Here is an 8,391-nt window from a genome sequence, read left to right as displayed (position 1 = left end):
TTCCCCCATTTAATGTGTTTGGGCCCTTTGTCAAAGATCAGCTGATTGCATGTGGATTTACTTCTCAGTTCTCAGTTCTGTTCCATTGATCTATGTAACTTTCTTTATACCAGTATCATGCTGTTTTGACCACTGTGGCTGTGTAGTAGATTTTTACATCAGGGAAAGATTTCAGGGAAGAGAACCTTGTTCTCTTAAGCAATGATTTGCTTATCTGAGGTCTCTTTCCTTTCCATATAAAATTGATGGTCACTTTTTCCATCTTTTTAAAGAAATATAGTGGAATCTGGATTGGCATTTTGTTATTTCTACAGATAGCTTTGGGTAGTATTGACATTTTCACAATGTTAAGTCTTCCTATCTATGAGCATGGCATGTGTGTCCATTTTTGTAATTTCTTTTGTTTTTTGATAGTAGTATTTGATAGTCTTCTTTGTATAGGCCTTTTGTTTGTCTGGTTAGACTTATTCCTGAGTATTTCATTTTTGGGTGGCTGTTGTAAATGTTACTATTTTTTTAAAATTTTCTTTTCAGATCTGTCTTTATAGTGTATAGGAATCCAACTTATTTTTGTATATTGATCTTGTGCCCTGCCACTTTGCTGAATCTTCCAATGAGTTCCAATAATTTTCTTGCTGAGTTATTGGGACTTTATATGTCTAGGATCATATCATTTGAAACGAAAGACAGTTTTACTTCTTCTTTGCCAATTTGGATGCCTTTAATTTCCCTTTCTTACCTTATAGCTTGGGCTAGACTCCATTACAATACTGACTAGAACTGGTAATAAAGAGCATTCTTGTCTTAGTTCCAGTTTGCCTATGCTTTTAGTTTCTCTCCATTGAGAATAATGCTGGCTGTTGAATTTGTATATGTGCTCTTAATTTTGTTGAGAAATTTCCCTTCAATTCTTACTTTTTGGAGTGTTTTTGTTTTTTGTTTTTTTTTTATCAGGAACAGATGTTGGATTTTGTCAAATGCCTTTTCTGCATCAATTGATATAATCATGTGGTTCTTTTCCTTTGTTTTATTTATGTGGTGGATTATGTTGATTGCTTTTCTAATATTGAATAATCCTTACATCCCTGATATGAATTACATTTGGTCATGATGAATTACACTTTTTTGATTTGTTGTTAAATTCTATTTCCTAGGATCTTGTTGAAAAAAATTGCATCTATATTCATGAGGGATATTGGTCTATAATTTTCTTTTTTACTAATATCTTTCCCTAGTTTGGTAAGAGGGTTATGCTCACTTTAAAAATGTTTTGGGGAGTTTCATAATTCTTTTCTATGTTCTAGAATGGTTTGATTAGAATTGGTGTCAGCTCATCTCTGAATGTTTCATAGAATTCACCAGTAAAGCCATCTGGGCTTGGATTGTTTTTTGTTGGGAGTTTTATAATAACCTGATCAATTTCTTCTTTTGTTATTGTTGTTAAATGCCATCAAGTCAGTTCTGACTCACAGTGACCTGGTGTAGGGTTTCTGAAGAGTGGCTGATGAGTTTAAATTGCCTACCTTTCTGTTCAAACTGACCTTGTAAACGAGTGCTAATCTTACAGTGCTACATCAGGTCTGTTCAAGTTCTCTACTTCATTCTGTGTTAGTTTAGGTAGGTCATGTTTTTCTAAAATTTTTTCCATTTCTTCTAGATATTCAAGTTTGTTGGAGCACAATTATTCATAATATTCTGTTATTATCCTTTTTATTTTCTTTGATACTGTTGTCCTATGGGTGTTATTTGAATCTTCTTTTTTTTCTTTTGTTACATGTGCCACTATTTGTCAATTTTATTAATCCTTTCAAAGAAGCAACTTCCTGATCCTTTCTATTGCTTTTCTGTTTTCTAATTATTTTATTTCAGTTCTAATCTTTATTATTTCTTTTTGTCTGGTGACTGTAGGATTACTTTGCTGCTCTATTACTTATTGTTGTGGATGTTGCAGTAATGTATTGATTTTGATTCTTTCTTCTTTTTGTATATGTGCATTTATTGCTCTCTAAGCACTGCTTTTGTTGTGTTTCAAAGGTTTTGGCATGTTGCATTTTCATTCTCAATTTATTCAAGGAATTTTTTCATTTAATTTCTTATATATTCTATTTCCCAGTGCCATCACATTGGTTCCAACCTATAGCAACGCTGTATAGGGTTTCTGAGGAGCAGCTGATGAGCTTGAACCAATGACCTTGTGGTTCAAACTGACTTTGCAGTCCAGTGCATTAGCCCACAGTGCCACACCAGGACTCCACAAATTACCTAGCAGCTTTAAGCTGGGTGTTATTCAATTTCCATGTATCAGATTTTTTTTTCCTTGAGCTTCCAATTGCTGATTTCCAATTTTATAGCATTGTAGTTTTTCAATATTTTAAAATTTATTGAAGATTGTTTTGTGGTCTAACATATCTGGAGAATGTTACTTGTGTACTGGAAAGAATGTATATTGTGCTGTTGTTGGGTTAGGTGCTGTTAAGTTATTCTGTGTTTTTGTTGAGTTTCTTTCTAGATGTTCTATTCTTCATCAAAAATGGTATTAAAACCTCCTACATTTATTGTAGAGTTGTCTATTCTTTCCTCAATTCTATTAAAGTTTTATTTATGCATTTTGAGGCTCTTTCAGTTATGTGTTATTGTTCAATTGACCCTTTAGTCATGATCTGATGTCCTTCCTTGTCTATTTTTCTGGTTTTTACCTGAAGGTCTTTTTTATCAGAAATTCTTATTGCCACTCTTGCTTGTTTTTGATTGCTGTTAACTTTATGTCTTTTTTCATCTTTTGATTTTTAATTCTTTAATTTTTGTCTTTGTGTGTAACGTGTGTCTCTTGTGAACAGTATATTTTAGGATGCTGTATTCTTATCCTATCTGCTACTCTGTCTCTTGACTGATGCTGAGTATGACTATAGGTAGGTATCAGTTGGTTGCAGTCATTTTGCTGTGTGTTTTTGGTGGTTTCTTCTTTTTTATCAAAACACAAGCATGATTTAACATTTTCAAGTATGTCTATTAATATTCAATGACTTTGACATTATATTTGCAAAAGTTAAAGGTACAAAACAAAGAAACTTTTGATGAAATGGCTATGTGTATCATATTAGCTCATACTGCTGATTACCTTTCCTAATCCACTAACAAGAGTCATTTCAGAAAAATGCTCAAGTTTACAAATTTAAAGAATAACAAAGTCCATGAATATGCAAATCAGATAACAAAACCAAATGGAATATAATTTATATTTTAAAGCTATAAATCAAAATATAGTAATATATAAAGTTGTCTTAACTCAACAAGGATGCTTACACATTTAGAATTATATCTGAGAGTGAAAATTACAGCTGTAATATTTTCAAGAAATTACAAAGAAAAAGGGAACTCTCAGGCAAGAATAACATCTGTTAACATTAGCTATTTGTTAAAATCTGCATGCTTTAATAAATGTGACTTTCAGTATCATCTCTATGCCAGTGACTCACATTTTTATCTTTAGTCCACATGTCTTTGGCTTTTATATTCAACAGTTTTCCTTGATGCCTCCATTTATATGATAACAAACATATCAAACTTAACACATCTAAAACAGAACTCTTTATCTCACACACCAAACCATTCCTCCCCTCATCTTCTTTATCTCAGTAAATGGAACCACCTTTCACCTGATTGCTTTCATCAGTCTAGGTTTTAGTATCATTAATACTTGGATTTAGTCCTATTTCGCAACTCTGTTTTGAATCTAGGGAGCCATAGGGATGCAGTGGGCTGAATCTTTCTAGTTTTCTCCATCACCATCCTAATTAACCCATCCACCATCATCTTTGCCCTGGACCACAACCATAGACTCCTAACTAGACTCTCCTGCAATCCAGGCATTCTCCACTCAGAAGCCAGATTGACCTGCTCCTGGCTGTTTATCACGTCAGAAGTCAGGCCAAACATCATCTCCTTAAATAAGAATTTACTGTGTCTTACCTTTCTCTATTCTTTTGTAACACACCCCCATACCCATCACTCTCTCACTTTCATTACCTAGTCTATTGTCTTTGTAACACCATGTGAAAAATATTTTCGCTATCTGTTTAGTCAATTACTGTGTACTTTCTCTTCCCATCTCCAAATCAGCTGGGTCCTCATAAACTAGACCAGTTCCTAGAACATGCTTGTTGTTTTACTGTTACACACAGTTGAGCCACTTCCTTCTCATAACGACCCTGTATAGGGTTTCCAAGGAGTGACTGGTGAGTTTGAACCACTAACCTTGCCGTTAGCAGTCCAGTACTTATCCTACAGTGCCATACCAGGTCTATAAAACATTATAAGACAGTAAGGAAAGGAGAATGGTGGGAAGTGGACAACTACATTTAGGCGATCTCCTGGTGGCTCAGAGTTGATGAGTACATTTTGCCTCTCAGAGAGCACACACAGACCAGGCCTCTAACCACCGTGGAAGCCTGTGTGTCAGCAGCCTGGAACCCAGAGTCTCTCCTGGAGCCTGCACAATCAATCCAGACAGATGCCGATGATTTCTATAGAGACGAAAGTACAATTTATCCAGGGCGTAGCTGAATTTTGAGAGTGGCTCCCCCCAAAAAATGAAATGTAGTCTGAGGGACTATATGACTATGAAAGACTTTAAGAGATCATCTACCTCCTCAAAGTCATCCCAGTGTTGGCTACCATAAAGTAGTTAATATTGTGCCAAAGAAACTACCACTACTAGACAGATCTGGTGAAGGAAGCAACAACCAATTGTACTATCATGTTGATTACCAAGAATATGATGAGAGCCACAGTTTTTCTCATGATCGAAGAAGTGATCCACCTCACAGAGAAGATGAATCTGGCTGTAGATGACCACGAGATGATCATTCCAGGGGTTGACAGTCCAAATACAGGGATGTGAGATGGCTTTAGAAAAAAAAAAGTTTCTACTCTTCCCATTATGTAAGAGACCAGTTTCCTCATAAAAGAGAGTGAGGGAAGAAGTAGTGAAAGAAGGCAGGAAGAAAGAAAGAGGTAAAAGAAAACAGAAGCAAGAGAGAGGAGGACTGAACAAGAGGGGATGGGGTAAGAGAAGGAGGGGATGAAGAAGGGAAGGAGCAAAGCATTATAGTAGATTATCTGACATGTTTTAAATCAAGAACAAACAAAAACTTTCTTCAGCTTCAAAAATGTTTTGTTTAGGAGGTATAACAATAATTTCACTTGACTTCAACTATGCCTACAAATCCCTCTGCTCTTTGTACATGTTTCCAAAGCCCTTACTACTTCTATCTTCATGTCTCAGTCTCAGCCAGAAATAACATCCATACCCCACACCCATCTCTGCCAGATATCTCCCTGCAATCATTCAATCAGGCTCTGAGATAGCACTTACCCCAAGAGGCCTCCCCTGCCTAATTTAAAGAATGATATGGATTATATAAACACTGACCTCTCTGTTCCTAGTACTAATTCACACTAGTACTAGGTGTTTTAGGTCTCCAGTCCACTAAAACACAGCACTTATTTGGTTTCTCCTCCCTTCCTCCCTCCCTCCCTCCTCTAACCCCCAGTTTCTTTAGGGATCATGTATACTAAAGTATTTAATTATCTCCAGTGATCATTATTCCTGGAACTACCCAGTCCATATAATACAGCTGAAAAAGTAGCCCTCTCAAAGAACTCTGCAGATGCTGAAATTAAAATTCAGAGCATGAAGCTAAATAATGTTAATTCTTTCATTGTTGACAATTTAAATATCTCTTTTCTATTAGACTGTGGGTAGAGAGTAGGATTAAATACAGTATGGGCTCTGCTACTCATTAACCCCTTCCTGATCTAAGGAAATGACTCAACCTTTCTCAACATTGCTTTCCTCCTTTACAGATAGAGAGGGTGACACAAACTCATAAACCTGTTGTAGGGAAGAAACACATCTGAAATGTAAGTACTTGACACAAGGCCTGACACAAAAAACAGAACCAAGAAATGACCATCATTATTAGGGGTAATAGCATTCTCAGAAGTCCCCCAATTTCTTAAATATCACTAAAAATAATAGTAACTCAATCTGTATATACTATTCTAACTAAAGTCTGATTCACCATTTGGGTTTAGACTGCGCTTTCCTTAAGTATAAGGACTTCTCTCTCTCTTACTTATTTTGATATGGTTACTAAATTGATTTAGGTCATGAATGTGTTGTTGTTGATGTTAAGTGCCCTCGAGTCAGTTCCGACCCATAGTGACCCTGTATAGGGTTTCTGAGGAGTAGTTGGTGAGCTTGAACCTCCAACCTTGCAGTTCAAATGGCTTTGCAACCTGGTTCATTAACCCACAGCGCCATACCAGGACTCCTTTTTTTATTTCATGAATTAGATAGTATTTAAGTGTTCCCCTCTAAGTGTCTTTAAAATGTCTAGGCATCCAAGACTCTATATTGCAATAGACTATCTCCCTGCCTATGTGATGACTTTCAGTTCAAATCCATCAACCATTCTTCAGAAACCCTATTCACGGTGGACATGAGTTAGAACTGACTTGAGGGCACTTAACAACAAAAATGGATTCTAGCAATTCTGAAAGACAACTAAATACAAAATACTAGATATAAAAACTAATAAAGAAATAGTGTTTATTCATTACCAAGTTAGTTTTTTAAAAAATTGTATAGAGCCTGGCATGTGCATAGACGATGGAGTAAATAAAAGGAGTGCTTGATTGAACAAAGATTTCCTAAGTACAATGCAAAACGGCTTTTGAATTGTAATGTTGGGAGTTCAAACTCACCAGCCACTCTTCAAAAACACTCTACAGTGTTGCTATGAGTCAGAACCACCCCAACAGCACTTAACAACAGCAACATGATTAATTAGCAACACAATTTGTGAATTGTGTATTTTAGCTAACTCAGATATCCAATCTCCTGCTCCATTTTTGGAGCAAAATGTTAATTAAAAAGCGTGATTGTCCCGCCGGTTCATACTTATCTAGTAATCTTTACTCACTGATCATATCTTTAGATTCCATGAAAAGCATTGGCTCCCCTTTGAAGTCTTCATTGAAGCAGCCCCCTGTCCACTTGCTCTGTTCATAATACCCCCTTTTTATTCCTTCAGCTCACATAAAACAAATGTTTGTTACATGTTCTGTAAGCAACAGGAATCCAGGAATCAAAACAAACTCACCACTGTTGCTGCTGTTAGGTGCCATCGAGTCACAGTACTGACACATGGCAACCCTTTATAGGTTTTCTGAGGCTGTAAATCTTTACAGCAGCAAAAAGCCTTATCTTTCTCCTGTGAAGTGGCTGGTGGGTTTTGAACTACTGAGCTTGTGGTTAGCAGTCCAATGATTACCCTACAGTGCAGAGTTGTTGAAATGATCAAGCTTGTCATCTTATAATAGTCTTTCCAACTTATTCCATCTGTTTACTGAGGAAAACCTATGACAGGCAGCGTCAGAACTGTAATCAGTCATGATATCAGCTGTTAAAGTCTTAAGGAATACACATCTTCAATCTAACTATATAGGTAGATGATTAACATCTGTGGGACAGTCTAAGAAGAAGCATGTCTGGGGCTCAATCTTCAAGACCTTCCTAAGGTCCACCTTCTTCATGGTGCTTTCCTAGACAAATCCAGCCCCAGGGATTTTACTCGTCTAAATGCTTGGCATGGAGACCTGGTGTAACCTATACAGGGTCCGTTAAGGGTCAGAACCAACTTGACAGCACTTAATAACAACAAATGCTTGGCATGGAAACTTCACATTTGTGTGCAATAAGATTATAAACAAACAAGTATGCAAGAAGCAAGTATGCATCTATGTTTATATAACTTTTTGATGTTTAATTATATTTTTTTCCTTATGATAATTCACATTTTAATTATAGTGGTATCCCTCACCATCACCACCCCACATCTGTGGTTGTACTTTCCATGGATTCAGTTACCCACAGTCAACTACGGTTTAAAAAGGTTAAATGAGTACCTATTCAAATGAAACCTCATGCCATGCCATTCTATCAACCATGCAACTTTTATTACAGTACATTGTTGTAATTGTTCTATATTATTATTGTTGTTAAGTGCGTGAGTCTGTTCCAACTCATAATGACCTTGCAGAGGGTTTCTGAGGAGTGACACATGGATTCAAACTGACCATCCAGTCCAATGCTTAATATAATAGGACAAAATACAGTATATATAGGATTTGGTTCTATAGGAGGCTTCAAGTATACACTTGGAACCTATCTTCCTTGTTGCTGTTGTTGTTAAGTGCCATCGAGTCGGTTCCGACCCATAGCGACCCTGTACAGCGTTTCCGAGGGTGTAAATCCTTACGGGAGTAGAAAGCCTCATCTTTCTCCCGCGGAGCGGCTGGTAGTTTCAAACCGCTGACCTTAAGGTT

Source organism: Chrysochloris asiatica, unplaced genomic scaffold (genome assembly GCF_000296735.1).
Source record: "Chrysochloris asiatica unplaced genomic scaffold, ChrAsi1.0 scaffold00001, whole genome shotgun sequence".
NCBI classification, from domain to species: domain Eukaryota; kingdom Metazoa; phylum Chordata; class Mammalia; order Afrosoricida; family Chrysochloridae; genus Chrysochloris; species Chrysochloris asiatica.
Note: the sequence above shows the minus strand (reverse complement) of the source record.